Source organism: Macaca mulatta, chromosome 17, assembly GCF_049350105.2.
Source record: "Macaca mulatta isolate MMU2019108-1 chromosome 17, T2T-MMU8v2.0, whole genome shotgun sequence".
NCBI lineage: Eukaryota > Metazoa > Chordata > Mammalia > Primates > Cercopithecidae > Macaca > Macaca mulatta.
The window spans coordinates 30,357,362-30,377,882 of NC_133422.1; the positions used below are offsets into that span (position 1 = coordinate 30,357,362).

The 20,521-nt window shown below is 41.1% G+C and overlaps 1 long non-coding RNA gene across 2 annotated transcripts; it reads left to right on the top strand.

Moving 5' to 3' along the window:
* The first annotated feature begins 4,565 nt into the window (after window positions 1-4,565).
* LOC144336343 (uncharacterized) lies at window positions 4,566-20,103 on the top strand. 2 transcript variants are annotated; one of them, XR_013408009.1, is made up of 4 exons: window positions 4,566-4,926; window positions 7,961-8,082; window positions 14,623-14,781; window positions 18,336-20,103. It is a non-coding gene; the product is annotated as an uncharacterized LOC144336343 (long non-coding RNA). The 2 variants fall into 2 exon arrangements; XR_013408010.1 differs by lacking the exon at window positions 18,336-20,103 and adding an exon at window positions 15,499-16,090.
* Window positions 20,104-20,521: the final 418 nt, after the last annotated feature.

The window sequence follows — 20,521 nt, forward strand, 5'->3', positions numbered from 1 at the left end:
TGGTCTCCCCCAGGCCTCCCACCGGGCGACCGCAGACCCCAGGTTGTGGGATCAACCCCCCTGCCCCACCACACTGTGCTCCCATTGCTGAGCTGGTCGGTGCTAGGCACTTCGCTTAGGTCATCTCTGTAATCTTCACAACCACCCTGCATGTTTGAGTTTTCATTCCACTGATAGGAAGACACAGATAACAACCCAACCCACCCCCAAAATAAGAAGCAAGGTGAACCCAGGTCAACTTGAATCTAAAACCCAGGCTGGCTGAGTCCTCCAGAGAACCCCAGTGACTCTGACTTGTCTTTGTCAAGACAGAACCGTAAGGCTTAACGAATGGCTATGAAGCAAATCAGATTCTGAGTCTTTTAGTCATGGCAGAGAAGGATTTGGACAGCTCCCATCTAAGTGCTATCCAAAAAAAGTAAAGTTGTAAAGTGCAGCCCCCATGGGAGGGGCTGTATACTTCAGAGCCACCTCACTATAAAGCAGGTCCCAGGGCTCACCGGGGTGGGGGACAAACTCCCCGAATGATTCTTAGGCATGCTGGAGTTTGGAATCCACAAAGGAAGAGGACCACTCCTAGTGGGAAAAGAGCACACAAAGACAGTTCTTCCCCAGTCCTGAAGGAGGAAAAAGTGACACCAGGTGGGTAACCCACCCAGAGCCGGGACCCCCAGAGTCCTGGAGCAAGGCCCTGAGAAGCCAGGGGTGCTGAGGATGCATTCATGCATTGGGTCATTCACCAGCAAAGATTCAACAAGCACCAAGATGCCAGGCACCGGGAATACGGCTGTGAGCAACGCTGTGGCCCAGCCCTCATAAAACTTGCTGTCCAGTTTCTGCTGCCCCTGCTCCTCCTTTGAGGGCTTCTTGGGGACAAGGTGACCCCTCAGGGACATGATGTGACAGCTGGAAAGGGGAGGAATGGGAGTAGCAAAAGTCAAGCACCTGGCCCCATAAGGGAGAAGAGCTGTGTGTGTGTGTGTGTGTGTGTGTGTGTGTGTATATGTGTGTGTGTGTATGTGTGTATGTATGTGTGTGAGTGTGTGTGTGTGTGTGCGCGCATGTGTGTGTATGTGTATGTGTGTATGTGTGTGTGTGTGTGTGTGTATTGCACAGCTATGTGTCTGTGCAACTCTTTGTTATCCTGAAAACTGAAGAGAGTGCATGTGGAAATTAAAAAGTTATTTATATTATAAACAGTACATGTGTTTATATAAACTAACTAAAATTGCACACTATGACACATTTCTAGACAATGCTTTATAACTAATAACCAGAGTTGGAGATATTCAGCGAGGGAGTTGAACCCTGCACAGCCTCTGAGATGTGGGGTCTGTGCAACCCTGGGATGCCCGGCAGTCACTCCCAAGTCACAGCCTGCATCTGTCTGTGGGTTCCCAGGTCCTGCCACTCTTGAACAGGGCTGTGACGAGGCCACTGGGAGTACAGACTGTCCCAGTCTATACTGTCCCTCCCTGAAGGGGCTGTCGGAGGACTCTATATATCCCACTCTGTCCCCCTGCTGGCTCCAGGCCCAGCACCACTCCCTGACTCTCGGTCCTTTTGTCTCCCACTCTCTGGAGCCCCCAGGACAGATGGAAACCAGCCAACCAAGCACAACAGAAAGGGGGCCCTTCCCTTTCTCTTTCCTCCCCTTTTTTCTCCCTCCTCCTTTCCTCTTTCTTGCATATTAGCATTTTAAAATAAAATACTTTTCTCTGACTACAAAAGTAGTATGTATTCATCGTAAAAACTCTGGAAGTTTTAAGAAAGCCAGAAAACTAAAAATCACATAATCCCACAGTGGGTTCATGGATTTTTCATCTCGATTTTGTGTTCTGGCATATGTATATATACCTTCTCCAAAAAGACCCACAATGCACAGAGTTTGGTTTTGAAACTGGCTTTTGTTACTTACAAATGTGGCATGGATGTGCTTTATTTCAGATTACTGTCTACTGTTCTTCAGCTTCTCTCTAAATGGTTACATGGTGTTCTATGATGTAGAGGCAGGAGGGGTTGTGTCATCAGCGCTGTCCTCAGCACCCTCGCACTTCCAGGGCCCTCCTTTCCATGCTACTTTCTGTCCACCATTCTTCTAGAATGTCCATGAGCTGAGGGCAGGCCCTGGTGAGGAGGAGGGGCAGAGGATCCCCAAATACAAGGATTCACTCACAGAGCTACACCTACAAAATGGAAAGATGCTTACTACACGACTTTAAATTTGTGGCCTGTTATCAGCCCCCACTGCTGTGGCATATTATGACTTCACAGTTTTAGAAATCCTGTGATTATCTGTGAACACTACAGTGATTTTGTACTGCACATTTGCATGTAGGTTAAAAGCTTTCATTTCTTACAACTCAATAGCCAAAAACAACAACAACAAAAAAACCTAATAACCTAATTTTAAAATGGGCAAAGAACCTGAATAGACATTAGTCAAAAGAAGACATACATATGACCAACGGGTATCTGAAAATATGTCACTAATCATCAGAAAAATACAAATCAAGGCCAGAATGAGGTACCACCTCACACCTCTCAGGATGGCTTTTATCAAAAAAAAAAAAAAAAACAAAAGACGATCGTTGTTGGCAAGGTTGTGGAGAAATTGGAACCCTGTACACTGTTGATGGAAATGCAAAATGGTATAGCTCCTGTGGAAAAAGTATGGAGATTCCTCAAAAAATTAAAAATAGGACAACCATAAGAATTGAAATCAGAATCTTGAAGAGATTTGTACATTCCCATGTTTCCTGCAGCACTATTCACAACAGCCAAAATGTGGAAACAACCTAAATGTCCATTGGCAGATGAATGGATAATGAACATATCTACGTATATATACATATGTATATATACACGTCAAATATATATACATAAGGAAATCATTCAACATGCAACAACTTGGATGAACCTGAAAGACATTATGCTAAGAGGAATAAACCAGTCACAGAAGGACAAATACGGTGTGATTTCCCTTCTATGATGTGGCTAAAATAGTCAAACTCTGGCCGGGTGCAGTGGCTCACACCTGTAATCCCGACACTTTGGGAGGCCGAGGCAGTTGGGTCGCTTGAGGTCAGGAGTTTGAGACTAGTCTGACCAACATGGTGAAACCTTGTCTCTACTAAAAATACAAATTAGCCGGGCATAGTAGCACACACCTGTAGTCCCAGCTACTCAGGAGGCTGAGGCAGGAGAATTGCTTTAACCTGGGAGGTGGAGGTTGCAGTGAGCCAAGATCATGCCACTGTATTCCAGCCTGGGCGATGAGTGAGATTCCATCTCAAATAAAATAAAATAAAATAAAATAGTCAAACTCATGGAAGCAAAGGATAGGATCATGGCTGCCAGGGGCTGAGGAGATGAGGAAAAGAGGAATTGCTAATCAACAGGTAAAAAATTTTAGTTATACTGTCAGAGGCATTTGGACCAGAGCAACTCCGTCTTGAATAGCAGCTGGGTCAAATGAGGCTGAGACCTGCTGGGCTGCATTCCCAGGAAGTGAGACATTTAAGTCACAGGATGAGATAGAAGGTTGGCACAAGATACAGGTCATAAAGACCTTGCTGATAAAACCGTTTGCAGCAAAGAGGTCGGCCAAAACCCAGCAAAACCAAGATGGCGACAAGAATGACCTCTGGTCGTCCTCACTGCTACACTCCCACCTGTGCCATGGCAGTTTACAAATACCATGGCAAAGTCAGGAAGTTACCCTATATGGTCTACAAAGGGGAAACATGAATGATCCACTCCTTGTTTAGCATATAATCAAGAAATAACCATAAAAATGGGCAACCTTGGGGCTACTCTTACTTTCCTTAAAAAATTTCCTTTCACTTTACTGTATGGACTCACGTCAAATTCCTTCTTGTGTGAGATCCAAGAACCCTTTCTTGGGGTCTGGATTGGGACCTCTTTCTGGTAACATCTTTCTGGTGACCATGGAAGGGACAAGGCTAACGTTGGGTAAGGGGTGGGGCCTGGTAACATCTTTCTGGTGCGCCACAGAAGGACAATACTGAGGAGAACCCCAACCCAAAGGAAACAGACAGCAGCACTGATCGGCCAACTGTGGGTTAGTCGGGGGGTTACCCAGGTAAAGGATGGGACTAAGTCAGAAGTCCAACTTAGGAGAGTTACAGTCTCTCCTAAGACAGAGTAGGTTAAAGGCTCCTCTTAATAAAAGGCAAAGATGCTTGACTGAACTTGGGTTTGAGGCCCAACACAGGAAGGTTAGGGTCCTTCCTAAGATTTAGGGAATCAGAAGCCCCTCTCAGTAAAGTCCCTCTCGGCTAAGAATGGGTTTGGCACTATGGGATGTTACCTGCTCTTCTCTTTGGATTAATCTGCCTTGCACTCCTTGCTGACAGCTGGGGGTGACAGAATTAGGCATGTACAGGATCATGGGACTTAGGGAGTTTTTCCTCCCTAAAAGGAGAAACTTGAGAGCTGATGGGACTGCTGGAAAAGATCCCTTCATGACCGACAAGTGACGGCCTGAACTTTTCAGTGTCACTTCAATGGGTGGGTCTTCCTCTGGCCTCCCTGAGCTCTTTGCCTTCCCCACCCTTCCACAGGCAAAGCTTTTCTTTCTCTCATTTCCCTTTCTTATCTTTTCTATTACTCAGGGCAACAATCTTGCCCAGAGACCACATGTTGAAACGCCTGGTTGGAGGTTGGGTTCACAATGTCAGGGCCCAACCAGGGGCAAGTTTAAGCCTTGCCAGTGTGATATTGGGTACTAAACAGAGTGGCTAATGTCTATGTTTGGTCACACATATTTTTCTCTGGCCAGAACAGAAAAAGATAATTTTCCTCTGTGTTGCAGCTTGGCCCCTAGGGCTGTGGTACAGCTAGCCGGGTCACTGGTTGTGTTCAGGGAAAGGAAACCCAGAAGCTTGGCATGCTGGTGAAAGAGTAAGAATTTTTTTACTGGACAGACTTCTGTTCTCTCTCTCTTTCTGTGCAAATTTGTTGAATGAATGGTAAAAATCACTGTTTATCTCTCTGTAAAGTTTTGATTAATAGGAAAAAGGATTCATAAGGCTACTCTTAAGCTGTAGTGAATCTGGTGTGCTTTGTGAGTCTTTCTGTATTGTCCTGTCACAAAGAGGGGTACCTTAGGGAACGTTAGGATAGAATGCGGGTCTCAGAAGCCATAAGCCTGCTTTTCAAGATGGCCCAGCAAACTAGTCAATAATAAACTTTGTGGCAGGTCCCTGAAAAAAACCTGGATGAGGTTTCCTTCTTGTCTTGCATGTCCTTGGGAGCTTGACCTTGTAACCACATGGCAGTACTTTCTCTTGGTCTCTGCCATCACAATAGTAGCCTGGGTTCAGGATTCAATTCCTGGCTTAGGGAGTGAGTTCTTCCTGGTTTAATATCTGTTTGACCTTTACCGTTTGTTGATTTCCTTTCCTTCCATAAACCGTCTTAAATTTTCCTTTCACTAAGCACAGAAATATCAGCCATCTGGCCTGGCTAAAGTTGGGTAATAAAAGATTGAAAAGACTTTTTAAAAAGAGTGCTATGGTTAAAAATCAGCAGCCGGGCATGGTGGCTCATGCCTGTAATCCCAGCACTTTGGGAGGCTGAGGTGGGCAGATCACCTGAGGTCAGGAGTTTGAGACCAGCCTCACCAATATGGTGAATCCCCTGCTAAAAAATACAAAAATTAGCCAGCCGTGGTAGCAGGCACCTGTAATCCCAGCTACTTGAGAGGCTGAGGCAGGAAAACCGCTTGAACCTGGGAGGTGGAGGTTGCAGTGAGCTGAGATCATGCCATTTCACTCCAGCCTGGATGACAAGAGTGAGACTCTGTCTCAAAAAAAAAAAAAAAAAAAAAAAAGTCAGCTTAATTGAAAGTGGATATTCAAGCTCTCACAGCTTGGGACTCCTTGGGAAAAGCAGAGGAGGCACCACAGACCCTGTTTTGGGAAAAACCTCTGTTTTCCTCATGGAACCCCAGGAATTAAAAGTGTATAGATTCCTCTCAAAATCTAAGGATCTGTTTTGTTTTGCATTGTGTGATCTGACATTTTTTACTTTTGCGGGTATCAGAAATTACTTCACATTATGAGAGAAATTTGGTTTGTAATAATTAGGTAAGAAATACAGTTTTGGGGAGGGGCTGATTCCCTCTTTTTGGAATCAGGATTTGATACAAAAATGGGACCCTTAGTTTCTGGAGATTTGTTTTGCCTTCCAGCTGTTCCTGCTTATTAGGCCCTAGAAACTGCACGCTTTTTTTTTTTTTTTTTTTTTTTTTTTTTTTTTTTTTTTTTTGAGATGGAGTCTCGCTCTGTCACCCAGGCTAGAATGCAGTGGCATGGTCTTGGCTCACTGCAACCTCCACCTCCAGAGTTCAAGAGATTTTCCTGCCTCAGCGTCCCAAGTAGCTGGGATTACAGGTACCCACCACCACACCTGGCTAATTTTTGTATTTTTAATAGAGACGGGGTTTCACCATGTTGGCCAGGCTGGTCTCGAACTCCTGACCTCAGGTGATCTGCCTGCCTTGGCCTCCCAAAGTGCTGGGATTACGGGGATGAGTCACCATGACTGGCCTGCATTCTTTAAAGATAAACTTAAAAACTGGCAAATGAAAAATCTTACAACTACTGGATCTTCTTCTGTCTGTCTGTGTATTTATATGTGTTGTATGTGTGATATGAAAGAGCTTTGATTAATAGGTTTAATAACAATAAGAGCTTAAATTTTGTCAGAAAAGTAAAAAGTGTAATGCCTTTTAGTTCACATAACTTTAGTAATCTTTGGGAAATAAAAATAGCTTTAAAGATTATTGGTAAAATAAGGACATTTGGTCTTCTGTCTGGTATTCTAGACTCCATACCTAACACATAATTAAAATCCCTTACTTACCAAGGTTTTCACCAAAAGTAAAAGTCTCTAAGTGTTAACATTGTAACAGGTATCTGAGACTACTAAAAAAAACAGTTTTATATGCAAGGTATAGAAAGTGAAATATGTTTCTGGTAAAAGATTATAAGAAGGCATGGGAATGTGGATTTCTTGCCTAAGTTTAGAGGGTTAGAGGATTGTGTTATGTTAGATAAGATAAAGCTGAACATTTGAACAAATCATGAAAGATTTGTAAAAAATTAATCTTGTAAAAAAATTCTCTGTGTGAACATATTGGCTAAAGTTAAATGGGTGTTATTCAGTTCTTCTGTAAACATTGGAATTAAAAGCACAACAGGTTTTTCTTAAAGCAAAAACCTGCTTATAAGCTGCCCTTTAACAAAAATTTATAAACGTGTTATAAGGGTTTATGAGAATCTTACTTTATGGTCAAACATTAAAATTGAGTATATGTGTCTATAAGGTTTTATTAAGAATTGGGTTTAACATTAATAGTACACTAACATAAAGGTGAAATTTGGCTTATTTGAGACAAAAATCATACAGGAAGCATTGTCAAATGTGAACTAGTGCTTGGCTTTCTTTGGGATATATTTGTATAAATATGTTATTGGTATGCATTACAAAATTATGTGAAATTTCTGTAATTCTGATAGAACTTAGTGTACATTATCAGTAATAATTATAATTGTTACATAAAATCATTGTATGCCACAGAGGTAATCAAATTTCTTTATCAATCATGTTTTCAACGGTGGCTGCCCTAAAACATTTTGTCATCCACAGACAATTGTTTTCTTGTTTTAATCTTCTTCAAAAGATGGCTTATAATCAATCAGCTAGAACTCTACTGGGTATTTTTGAATGCAGGTTTCTGATAACTTTGGAAATTATTGGAAATTATGACGTTGGAATAGAGAAAAAAACGTTCAGAACTTTCATGGGAAGCTGAAATGTTCATGAATATCAAGCAGAACAGGAGTTAACTGAATGGACTAAACTAATAGAAGTCTGAAGTAATCTTTTTGACTTGCTTAAAATGTTGCTGATCCTTTGTTTTGTTTTGCAGAGTCAAGGAAACTTATTTTGAGCTATTTACAGCATGTATCAATTAAGGAAAGTATACTCCTTTGAACAACATTTGGAGCATATTTGTTTTTCTCTGATTTCTCCAAAATTTGGAAACTATTTGTGAGTATTCTTAACTTATGGCAATATACTTACTTGCATAAGTGCAATAAAATCTGTTTGGTTTTGTAACAGAACACAACTGAAGAAATTGGTTCTTTTACCAAGGTTTTAACTGGAAAGGTGTGTTTTCTTTAAGGAATCAAACTTGACTTGTAAAGCCAATAAAAACTCCTTTGGAAAACTGGCCTCATGCCTTGTCCACACAGCCTGTGGATAGGGTTCCTGACCTGCTGTAAGTAAAGAATGTCACTTTATGACAGGCCCAGGAGTCCCAAGTTATCTTGAGACTTCAAGAGGAAAGGCATTTGCCCAACTTGTAGATATTTGAGGTTACAAACCCATGGCTGGTCTTGGCTTTAAAAAGAAAATTCTTATCTGAGATTCCTTATGGAACAGAATTCCATCAAAGACAATTTTAAAAGTCAATATGAAAAAGAATTATTTTGCTGTACTTTATACAAATAATCAGGCCAAGTATAATACAGCAAATTAGTCTTATCATGATTTGTTTTTAGTATAAATGGGAAACCAAAGAGAGAAATTATATTTTAAGAACTATGGTACACTTGTTATTAAATTCTAGTCTCATCCTGTTTGTTTGTTTGTTTGAGTTTTTTCCCACAATTTAGGCTAACCCTGCTTATCCCTGTAAACCAACCAATAATCTCTGGCTGCTGCTGAAAAGAAACAAAAAGGATGGGTAATGTAAAAATCTGGAGTCAATATTCTAATTCTGGGCACATGGGCAACCCCATATCATCCTGGTTCCAACAGTTGCCCAGTTCATGGAAAGCCTTCTGATTTAGTTTACTTAGGATAATTTTAATTATTTTGCTTTACTCTTGTGGAATATATTCCAGTTGTACTCTTTGTGTAGGAATGCAGAATAAGCTTACTCAATGTTTTCTTAAATTGAACACTTTTTAATCTTCCACATATCACCTTTTGTTGGAACTTAAGAGTTATGAATGGCCCTCAGCATACTAATGCTTTCTGACTGAGCTCCTCTCTACCCTGAATACAAGACACCCTCATAGTTACCCAGGGAATATCATCACCGCTATTCAACCTGAAGAAGTTACAGAAGATGGACCTTTGTCCCTCTGCAATCCTTAGGGGTTCTCTTATAAAAGAGAAGGGGGGATGTCAAAGACATTTGTTTTCTTTCTTTCTTTCTTTCTTTCTTTCTTTCTTTCTTTTTTTTTGCGATGGAGTCTCACTCTGTCATACAGGCTGGAGTGCAGTGGCGTGACCTCAGCTCCCTGCAACCTTCACCTCCTGGATTCAAGTGATTCTCCTGTCTCCATCTCCCAAGTAGCTGGGATTACAGGTGCCTGCCACCATGCTCGCTAATTTTTGTATTTTTAGTAGAGATGGGGTTTTGCATGTTGGACAGGCTGGTCTCGAACTTCTGACATCAAGTGACGCCCACCTCTGCCTCCCAAAGGTCAGAGGTGTTTGAACCAGAGTAACTCCATCTTCAATACAAGCTGAGTAAAATGAGGCTGAGACCTGCTGGGCTGCATTCCCAATAAGTTAAGACATTATTAGTCACAGGATGAGATAGGAAGTCAGCACAAAATACAAGTCATAAAGACCTTGCTGATAAAACAGGATGCAGTAAAGAAGTCAGCCAATACACACCAAGACCAAGATGGCAATGAGAATGACCTCTGGTTGTCCTCACTGGTACACTCCCACCAGCACCATGACAGTTTACAAATGCCATGGCAACATCAGGAAGTCATCATATATGGTCTAAAAAGGGGAGGCATGAATAATCCACCCCTGTTTACCATATAATGAAGAAATCACCATAAAAATGAGCAACCAGAATCCCTCAGGGCTGCTCTGCCTATGGAGTAGCCACTTTGTTATTCCTTTACTTTCCTAATAAACTTGTTTTCACTTTACTGTATCGATTCACTTTGATTTCTTTCTTGTGTGAGATCCAAGAACCCTCTCTTGGGGTCTGGATTAAGGCCTTTTTTTGGTAACAAGTGTGAAAGAAAGTATCTTGGGCCCCCAAAATCCTTAAGGAAAACTCAAGCTGGGAACTGCTTAGGGCAAACCTGCCTCCCATTCTATTCAAAGTCACTCCTCCGCTCACTGAGATAGGTGCATATATGATTTGCCTCCTTTGGAAAGACTAATCAGAAACTCAAAAGAATGTAACCATTTGTGTATCACCCATCTGTAACCTAGAAGCTCCCTCCCTGCTTCCAGTCTTCCTGCATTTGCTTCAAGTTGTCCCAGATTTCCAGACCAAACCAATGTACTTCTTACATATATTGATTGATGTCTCATGTCTCCCTCAATGTATAAAACCAAGCTGTGCCCTGACCACCTTCAGCACATGTCGTCAGGACTTCCTGAGGCTGTGTCACGAGTGCATCCTCAACCTTGGCAAAATAAACATTCTAAATTAACTGAGACCTGTCTCAAATTTTCGGGATTCAAATTTTGGTAACCATGGGGGGATTCTGAGTGGAGGTGCCCCTGACCTTTGACAAATCTCCTATCAATGCTTGGTACCAGCATGAGCTAACTTTATGGCTCAAACCAATAGGACAATTTGCTGAGGTCTGAGGGCACCCCCTCCAGAGAATCCCTGTTCTCCCAAAATTAGGTTGAGATCTAAAGTTTATTTTGCTGTAAAACTCCTCTTATGATTATTATTATTTTGGAGTTTTACTTGCTTCCAACAGGAAAGTAAGTTTTCCTGCTTCTATGACGATGGAAGGGAGGTTACTCCTTTATGGAGTTTGCGCTTGCTTCCAACAGGGAAGATGAAGGTTTTTTCTGGCTTCTAGAATGGTGGAGACAATCTACAACTGAGACCCATCACTAGGTAAAAAACTGGTTTGGGATTCTGTCTTGCAAATTCTTTTTAAACGACTCAAGTTAGCATTAAGAACCAGCTGGTGTTCATTTCTGCTTACACTTAGAGTGCTCAGAAATAATAAAATTTGTGTGACTATTGTTAGTTTAGCAGCATTTTGTCCTAGCTGAAATATGGTAATAAGATTTAAAAAAAATTTTTTTTTGGTTAAAGGAGCTCAATAACTAAAAGTCAGCTTGATTAAAAGGCTAACATCGAAGGGGTGTGTGTGTGTGTGTGTGTGTGTGTGTGTGTGTGTGTGTGTGTGTGTGTGTGTGTATGCATGTTTGTATTTAAAAGGCCTTTGTATTTTGGGGGGATTTTTTGTTTTTCTCTCCTAAGACCTTGTCTTTTTTTTTTTTGAGCCAAAGTTTTATTTTTATTTTTTAATTTTTTCTCAGTTGAATGAATTCTGTTTCCACCTGATTTTTTGACTAAAACAGTACTGCAACAGAGGATACTCTTGGGTTTTTAAGGAAGAATGTAGTTTAGACACTCAGAAATGTCTGTTTAAAAAAAGTGGGGGTCTCCATGAATCTATAAAATGTACTTCCATCAGCAGGCCTAATACATTTTTATATGTATTCATGTGTTGGGTACAGAATGTTTCACTACTAAATATATATATAAGAGCTCTAATTAATTGGCTTAAAGAAAAATAAAAGGCTAGATGCAGTGGCTCACACTTGTAATTTCAGTACTTTGGGAGGCTGAGGTGGGCAGATCACGAGGTCAGCAGTTCGAGACCAGCCTGGCCAACATGGTGAAACCCCATCTCTACTAAAAATACAAAAATTAGCTGGGTGTGATGGCACACACCTGTAATCCCAGCTACTTGGGAGGCTGAAGCAGGAGAATTGCTTGCACCTGGGAGGCAGAGGTTGCAGTGAACCGAGATCACGCCACTGCACGCCAGCCTGGGTGACAAAGCAAGACTTCATCTCAAAAACAAACAAACAAACAAACAAAAAAACACTTAAATTAGATACTAAAAAAAAAGATTATTCAAATGCTTTTTCAAGTTTATGTAACTTAAGTAAAATCTTTAATAAATAAGCCAGCTTTAAAATTATTGGTAAAGTAATATTAGAAATGTCTTAAGAATTGCCAGCACACATTTTTGTTTGAGGTGTCAAAAATTGGCATAGGGGTTACAAAACTATAAACCCAGCCCAAATCAAAATGATCTTTGCTTGTGTAATTTAATAAATCAGACATTGATACGGGTTTAATGAAAATAGCTGCATCTTGAATCTAGTAAGATTACCATAGCTTCTAATCTTGTGACTTTAGGCAGCCTAGTCCACAGACAACAAGTAGGTTTGTTTTGGGAAAGGACTGTTACCACCTTTGTTTCAAAGCTAAACTATAAACTAAGTTCCTCCCAACGTTAATTCAGCTTATGCCCAGAAATGAATAAGGATAGGTTGGAAGTTATGAGAAACATGAAGCCGATTAGGTGAAATCTTTTTTTTCACTGTCTTAGTTATAATTTTGCAATGGCAGTTTTAGAACTTTAAATCACAACTATCACAGTTTTCATAAATAATCTACATAAACAACTAAAATAAAATAAGTAAACGAAATGGGACAAATACTTGTAGACAAACTGGTCATAATTTAGAATAGAAAGTTATATTAAATTAAATAATAGATATTTCATTATTTGGGTGTTTTCCAATAAATATATATTGTAGGGAAACATTTCTGCTAAAAAAGAAAAAGAAAGAAAGAAAAACAAGAAGTGTGTCCTTTTTTATATATAAAAAAAAAGTGAACAAGTTTTGCCTAATGCAAAGCTTATTTAAGAGTTATGTATAAAACAAGGTAAAAGGAACCACGAAATAAAACATATAAAGAAAGTAATAAAAATAAAGAGCTAATTTTTTTAAGTAAAAAAGCTTAAAGAAAAATAATTTTATATAAGAAAGAATCTTCTATGGTAAATTTAGTTCTAAAATAAAGTAACTGATTATTTAAAAAGGAGGGATGTTCAGAACAAATCAGAAAGTCTGACAATGTCATGAACGGTCAGTGTAAGTCACAATAAGAGGATCTATATATTAAAAAAATAAAAATAAAAACCTGAAGCTTTTATATAATCAAGCTGTCATATTGTTATTAAGTTTTGGTTTTCTTAGGAAAAAAAATTGAGATTAAAAAATTTTTTAAATTAAGGTCATTACATCCATGTATCTTCCTGCATATGCTTTTAAAGTATTTGTAACATTGAGTTACAGAGCTTTTAACTCCTGGGTCTAAAAAGGACACCAAGTCCTGCTAAATCTTAAACAGTGACAGCAATTAAAGCCTTATCTTCAGGCCCCATAGAAGATGTCAATCAAAATAAGCTGCATTCCTGAGACACAGGGCAAGAAATGAAAGCTATTCAACTCCTCAAGACTCAGGGACTAATGGGAAAGAGGTGGGTGCATAAGACTGTCAGGGCCGATTTTGAAAGATAAAATAAGTTCAGTTTCTCTATAGATTAATTATTAATATCAAAGGCACATTGACGCAAAACCAGTATATGGAGCCCTGTGTCAGATTAACAAGATTTTCTTGAAGCATTAATCAACTCCTTAATAAAGGTTATAAAGTTATAAACGACTTATGGAAGTTATATAATGAAGATTGTTTATAAAATTTAAAAAAACTAATGTAATTGGCTTCATGCTGTTTATACTAGGGCTTCTTGTTTAGGAAATTAAGTCTCCTCTCTCAAAGAATGAAGCTTTTTGCTTTTTTGAAATCCTTGAATTATCACTTTGGTTAAATAAATGACTCTACAATGACCTGTAATCCTATTTTGTAATATAAAGTGTTTTAAACCTTTTATATTTGACCAACTGTCCAAAATCAAATTGTGAATTATGTCTTTTTCTAACCTAATTAATCCTTTAAGACATTAGGTTCTATAAAGTTCAAAAATGACATAATTTGACTTATTTGATATAAAAAATTATATAGGAAGCATTGTCAAATACAAAATGGTGTTTGGTTTTCTTTGGGCTGTATTTGTATAAATATATTATTGTTATGTGTTCCAAAATTATGGGAAACTCCTGTAATTCTGATATAACTTAGTGTATATTTTCAATAATAATCATAATTGTTATATTAAAATTGTGTACCATAGAGGTAACTAATTTCCTTGTCAATTGTGTTTTTTAACTATGGCTGCCTTAAAACTGTTTTTCATCAATGGACAATTGCTGTCTTGTTTTGGTCCTCTTTAGAAGGTGATTTTATAATCAACTATAAATCTCCAACAGGTGCTCTTGAATACAGGTTTCTGATAACTTTGGAGACTGTGACATCAAAATAGAGGAAAAACTTTCAGGATTCATGGAGAGCTAAAACTTTCATGAGTATCAAGCAGAACAGGAATTAACTGCATGGAGTTAACCAATCTTTTTTACTTTTTGCTGAATATGTTTGCTGATCCTTTGTTTTGTTTTTCAGAGTCTTAAAACTTTTCTTTTGAGCTATTGACAGCTTTTAACAATTTAGTGTACTCTTATGAACAAAATTTAGAGCATATTTGTTTCTCTCTACCCGATTTCTCCAGAATTGGAAACTACTTGTGAGTATTCTTAACTTATGGCAATACAGTTATTTGCATAAGTACAATAAGAATCTGTTTTCATTTGTAACAGGACCCAACTGGAGAAACTGGTTATTTTGCCAAGGCTTTGACTGGAATGGTGTCCTTTCCTTTAAGGAATCAAACTTGATTTATGGAGCCAATAAAGCCGTTGGAAAAACTGGCCTCATATTTTGTGTACACAGTCCCTATACAGGGTTTCTGACCTGTGGTAAGTAAAGAATGTCACTTTCTGACAGGTGTAGAAGCCCCAGGTTTATCTTGGAACCTCAAGAGGAGAAGAAATTTCACCCAACTCATGGGTATTCGATGGCACAACCCATGGCTGGGCCTGGCTTTAGGAAAGTCTTTTCTGAGATTCCTCCTACAGAACAAAGTTCCATCAAAGCCAATTTAAAAGCTTATGTAAAAACTAATTATTCTTGCTGCACTGTATACAAATAATTAGGCCAAGCATAATAAGCAAACCAGTCCTACCATGATTTGTCTTCAGTAAAATGGGAAACTGGACAGAGAAAAAAAATTGTTTCAAAATGATTGTACACCTGTTGTTAGATTCTAGTCTTGCCTAATGTTTTTTCCAATTTTCATTATTTTCTACAGTTTGGACCAAATTCTAATTTTTCTTGGCTACGAGTCTTCAAAATAATGTTTTCAATTTTTTTCCTTCTCTTTTTCATTTTTCCTAATTTGGAGTCACTGAAAACTAAGCTGTGCTTTTTTGAAGTTTAAGTTCTGTGAACTGAAGCCAGAGAATTTAACTTCAGCAGAAAATAACAGTAACCTATTTACATACATAAACCACTTTCATACCTGCCTATTAATGTATGGACTTCCGAGTAATGTGATCTATATCGATTTTTTTTCCAGGATTATTCTTTTGTTTTTGTTTTTTCTCCCTTTCTCTCTTCCTATTTTCTCTTCACAGGACATGAGACTTCATAACCTGCTAAAAATAAGCTTTCCAGACCTACCCATCTAGAAATAAACCGTGCTAGCAATGAGAGATCAGATGAAACCTGAGACCAGAGATTCATTTTCTTGTAAAATGCTTTCTCCAAAAGATTTTTAAAAAGACAAGGGGGGAAACGTGAAACGAAAATATCTTGGGCCCCCAGAATCACTAAGGAAAACTCAAGTTGGGAACTGCTTAGGGCAAACCTGCCTCCCATTCTGTTCAAAGTCATTCCTCTGCTCACTGAGACAGGTGCATATCTGATTGCCTCCTTTGGAAAGACTAATCAGAAACTCAAAAGAATATAACCATTTGTGTACCACCTATTGGTGAGCTGGAAGCTCCCTCTCCGCTTCCAGTCTTCCTGCCTTTGCTTCAAGTTGTCCTACCTTTCCAGACCGAACCAATGTACTTCTAACATATATTGATTGATGTTTTATGTCTCCTTCAATGTATAAAACCAAGCTGTGCCCTGACCACCTTGGGCACATGTCTCAGGACTTCCTGAGGCTGTGTCACGAGCATGTCCTCAACCTTGGCAAAATAAACTTTCTAAATTAACTGAGACCTGTCTCAACTTTTTGGGGTTCAGAGAAGACAAATAAAAGGTAATGTAAATATATAAAAGGCACCCTAATTTGTTAACCTATTTTGGAACACCCAAAGCTTTGATACCCAAAGCCTCTGATAAATGGACATCTGAGATCCCTATCTCAATCAGAGATAACACAGGAAACTAATTTTTGTGTTGACGGATTTCTTACCCCTTTCTTCATCTTCATCAATCACGTTCCATATGGAACAAAACAAGCCTATTGTGTCCCCTGAAATGCAAATAAAATCTCTTCTTGCTATGAACCTCGAATATCTGAGACAGTTGTCAATCAGTTTAAGAAGTTTATTTTGCCAAAGTTAAGGATGCACGCCCATGACACAGCCTCAGGAAGTCTTGATGACATGTGCCCAAGGTGGTCTGAGCACAGCTTGGTTTTATACAATTTAGGGAGACAGGAGACATCAACCAATATATGTAAGATGAACATTGGTTTGATCTGGAAAGGCAGGACAACTTGAAGCAAAGGACTCACAGGGGAGGGGGCTTCCAGGTCTTCGTTAGATAAGAGACAAATGGTTGCATTCTTTTCAGTTTCTGATTAGTTGTTCCAAAGGAGGCAATCAAATACACATTTATCTCAGTGAGCAGAGGGATAACTTTGAATAGAACGGGAGTCAGGTTTGCCCTAAGCAGTTCCCAGCTTGACTTTTCCTTTTAGCTTAGTGATTTGGGGAACCTGAGATGTATTTTCCTTTCGCATTGCCGAGAGCTCTGGGTTGCTGTATCTCAGGGTCTATCTGGCCTGCACCCATCACCACACCAGGTTCCTCAGCCTGCAGTGGCCCGCTTTGGTCCCCTGGCCAGTATCAAAGCTCACAGTACTTCCCTAGGCTTCTATCAACCTTAGAATCGCCCACCCTTGCTGGAAGCAGTAAAACAGCTGCAGCTGCAAAAGGTGGGGGCAGGCCAGGGGAGGGGCGGCATCCCAGGGAAGTCCCAGGTACTGACCATGTGTCCCCCTCCCAGGTACTCTGCTCGGGTGTGGATGCTGCACCATTTCCTGTTCTGCACCTGCAGAGCATCTATACACTGCTCTCAGACCTTGGACTAGGTGTGGTGGGGACCCCCTTTCTTATCTCTTACACAGGAGAACAGTCTCTGTGAGAGTCAGTCCTGCGATAGGACAAATCCCTCTGCAGTGTCTGTGGCCTGGCTCCCTCCATGCCTGTGAGAGAAGGGGCAGGGGCCTGGGTCCCAGTCATGGCTCTGCTGACTGTGGGACAGTGGCTGCTGTGATCCTCCAGGGCTCTGTGGACTCATTTTAAATGCAAGGGGTGAGGCCAGGAGTGGTGGCTCATGCCTGTAATCCCAGTACTTTGTGAGGCCCAGGTGGGTGGATCACCTGAGGTCAGGAGTTTGAGGCCAGCCTGGCCAACATGGTGAAACCCCATCTCTACAAAAATACAAAAATTAGCCGGGCATGATGGCGGGCCCTGTAATGCCAGCCACTCGGGAGGCTGAGACAGGAGAATTGCTTGAACCCAGGAGGCAGAGGTTGCAGTGAGCTGAGATCGCACCATTGCACTCCAGCCTGGGCAACAGAGCAGGACTGTGTCTCAAAAAACAAACAAACAAACAACAACAACAACAACAACAAAAAACCAAGGGGTGGATTTGGTCCAGGTCTTCAACCCTAGTTGCACATTAGAATCAATCACCTGAGAGCTATTTAAAAATACCCATGCCTGAGCCTCCTCACAGACCAATTAAATCAGAACCTCCAGCAGGGAGGCCTGGGTCTGTGGCTAAAAAAACGGCTCAGTTGATTCTCACATAGGGACAGTCTTGAGAAGCCCCAGATTAGGGGATCTGCAAGGGCCTCCTATCTCTGACTTTTGCCACTCTGTGTATGACACAAAATCATAGGGTCCCTGGGCTCTGGGTGCTGGTGGACCCTCCCCCAACTCATGCCTCTTCTTCCCTAATAAAGGGATCTGGGAGAGCAGAAGCACTTACAGTAAATGGAACCAAGCAAATGGAAATGAAACAGCATTGGATGACACTTTGCATCTGCATAGCACTTTGACCCACGTGATTTCCTTAAAAACCCGTGGCAAATTGGACCCCTATAATTACTTCTAGTGGAGAGGAAGGAAAAGCAACAAGGGCCAGCCAGGGAGAGGTCTCCCCAGGCCTTGCCAGCAGCCTGCCTCCCAGTCCTTGGGCTCAGTCAAGCCTCTTCATTTCTTTACAGAGACAAGGGAGCGCCTGCCCCGCGCCAGGCACTGCAGCAGGAAAGACTACGTCAGCAACACGGCACACACGCATGGCCCCTGCCCTCAGCAGGGGAGGAGAGCGACGCACAGGAAAACATCTTAAACGGTGTGATAGGCATCATGAAGGACGCCCACAGGGTGCCATGCAGAGAACAATGGTGGTGGCAGGAAGTCCCACAGTGAGGTGACATTTCAGTGGAGAGCTGTAAGGTAAAAGCTGGCAGCCCCCTGCAGAGCCAGGAGGCTCACGAAGGAAGAGCACAGCTCCTGCAATTTCATGGGGCCCCCCTGGGGAGTCCAATGACACCTGGGTATGAGAACGAAAGACATGCTTTCCCTCCACCACATGGTGGGGCTTCTGGCTTATGGACAGGAACCCACTCCCACAGGGCAGCGACATGCCTTAGGAAAAGGCAGAACAAACCCCCTAACTGGCTGAGGGCCCAAATGCCCCGCTGGCCTCAGGAGCCAGGGTTCCGTGAGAGTACCCTCCACCACCAGGCTCCAGCTGGGCCAGTATTGAGCGTTTGGGCTCGCTGCCGCCTCCACGCCCTGGCTGCCCACCTCGCAGGCTCCCAGGACTCTACGGCTCAGGCTCCCTCTGCAGGCAGCTGCTCCTTCCTGGGGCCAGGCTTCCCTTTAGTCTGCACAGGGGAATGGGGGCTGTTTTCCTTCCCTCACAAAGCGTCTTTCTGACTGCCCACCTCCCGCCCCATACAGTTAGAAAGGCCGACAGTTTCGAGATTCTCAGTGAGGCTTCTGCAAAGGCCTTCTTGTGCTCCACAAGAAGGGCTGGGCCGGAATTTCAACCACGCTGCTAATTTCAGTCCGTCACTGCGGTGGCAGCTTCATATTTTCCCACTAGATGGGGTGCTTGATCTCTGCAGCTAAAGATCAGCTAGTTAGAGACAATTCCAAATCATTTAATTTGGCTCTGAAGGCTGCTCAGAAATTTTATTCAAAGCAGAGGGAAATCTTTTATACGAAGTGGCCAAAGGCTGAAATTGGAAAAAAAAAAAAAAAATCCCTAAAAATCTGGTTTCTGTATCTTCCTTAATTAGCAAAGGTGATAAAGGGTAATAAGTGAAAATGTTTGCACAGGAAACCTAGCACATCTGAAATACAGATGCAAATGGAGTGAGCTAGAAAATGATTTCTCTAAAGAGCCATTTTGAACAATGCTCTAACTGCTTCTTCCCTCCGAGACAGCCAGAAGCATTGACCCTGGACATTCAAGCTGAAAAAAATATCCTTTGGTCTGGTCATTATCACCATTCTGCTTGATCAATGGTAGCCTGGTTCTCATTGATCCACTCCAGCCCCCAGATGCACAAGACAAGTAGCACAAGGGTGGCGAAGTGAAGCCACCATGAGCCAAAAGCAATTATGTTTTTCCAATGCAAACTCATTTTGCTCAGTTCGGGAAACAGTTATATTCTTTGAAGTCATTTAGCATGAATATTTCTCTTCATCATCAATAATAAACACCCATAGAGCACCTCTCTTGTCCTTTCCTCTGTAGGAAGGCTTTCTCTGACATTTTTAGGCAGAGTTGAGATGGTGCTAGATATAGCAAGAACAAAAAGATACTAACACTAACCCTGTCTTCAAGAGTCTATATCTTCGCCCAAGAAATAGCACTCTTCCCAGAAAACAGTAGAAGATACACATTATTTACATCGTCTTAGAACTTCGCATGGATAAATGAAATCTTTGATGAATAAACTCAGACTGTTGTATTTTGAACTTAGAATTTTCTGTAGATACAAAACCAGTTTTAAAGAAGCTTCCCTTTTGAAGTGCCGTAACAGAATTGCTCAAGAATCATGGACAAAATTGTGTAGACAAAAACACATGATCAGCTTTTACTGCTGACATTTTCATTTACTGTGGTGTCCTGTTTGTGGGACCCCCACATTTCTCCAGGATTGGGGATATATTTTAACAGGCAGCCCTTGGTCACTTGGTCACAGTGAAAACAAGCATCTTTGAGCACTTGGTCATTGTATGTCACAATTTTCACTCAGATTTACGGCCACCAGCGTATCCTACTGGGACAGTTGGGGGAATCGATACAGGGCTTTATTGTCATTATATACTGGGAACAGGTTCAGTGTAGTCCCTTAGGAAGTAAAATTAGAACTTCAATCACATGGGAAGGGAG